Below are 1,196 nucleotides of genomic sequence, written 5' to 3'. Positions count from 1 at the left end.
GTCCCACCGAGATGAATAAATCGATCACACCGAGTTTACCTAACTAACTCTCTGGTTAGCTTATTACCAAAATCGGTCTCACTGAGTTTGTGTAATCGGTCTCACCGATATTACGTTATGCCCTAACCCTAACCATATCGGTCCTACCGAGTTGCATGTCGGTCCCACCGAAAACCCTAACGGTCACATTGTTTACTAAATCGGTCTGACCGAGTTTGTTGATTCGGTCCCACCGAGATTGGTAAATTGTGTGTAACGGTTAGATTTTGTGTGGAGTCTATATATACCCCTCCACCTCCTCTTCATTCATAAAGAGAGCCATCAGAACAAACCTACACTTCCAACTTACCATTTCTGAGAGAGAACCACCTACTCATGTGTTGAGACCAAGATATTCCATTCCTACCATATGAATCTTGATCTCTAGCCTTCCCAAGTTGCTTTCCACTCAAATATTCTTTCCACCAAATCCAAATCCTGTGGGAGAGAGTTGAGTGTTGGGGAGACTATCATTTGAAGCACAAGAGCAATGAGTTCATCATCAACACACCATTTGTTACTTCTTGGAGAGTGGTGTCTCCTAGATTGGCTAGGTGTCACTTGGGAGCCTCCGACAAGATTGTGGAGTTGAACCAAGGAGTTTGTAAGGACAAGGAGATCGCCTACTTTGTGAAGATCTACCGCTAGTGAGGCAAGTCCTTCGTGGGCGACGGCCATGGTGGGATAGACAAGGTTGCTTCTTCGTGGACCCTTCTTGGTTGGAGCCCTTCGTCGACTCGCCCAACCGTTACCCTTCATGGGTTGAAGTCTCCATCAACGTGGATGTACGATAGCACCACCTATCGGAACCACGACTCAAAAATCACCGTGTCTCCAAATTGCGTTTGAAATCTCCAAACCCTTCCCTTTACATTCTTGCAAGTTGCATGCTTTATTTTCCGCTGCTCATATACTCTTTGCATGCTTGCTTGAATTGTGTTAAGATTGCTTGACTTGTGCTAAGTTTGCTAAAATCTGCCAAAGACTAAAATTGGGAAAAGGCATAGTTTTTATTTGGTCAAGTAGTCTAATCACCCCCCCCCCCTCTAGACATACTTCTAGATCCTACACTTCCTCTCCCTCTCGTGTCTGTCGTGGAATGTTCAAGGGCTTGGGGACCCTGACAAATGTGATCGCGTTCGCACGGCGGTCGCCTC

The sequence above is a fragment of the Triticum dicoccoides genome, chromosome 1B (genome assembly GCF_002162155.2).
Source record: "Triticum dicoccoides isolate Atlit2015 ecotype Zavitan chromosome 1B, WEW_v2.0, whole genome shotgun sequence".
NCBI classification, from domain to species: Eukaryota; Viridiplantae; Streptophyta; class Magnoliopsida; order Poales; family Poaceae; genus Triticum; species Triticum dicoccoides.
Note: the sequence above shows the minus strand (reverse complement) of the source record.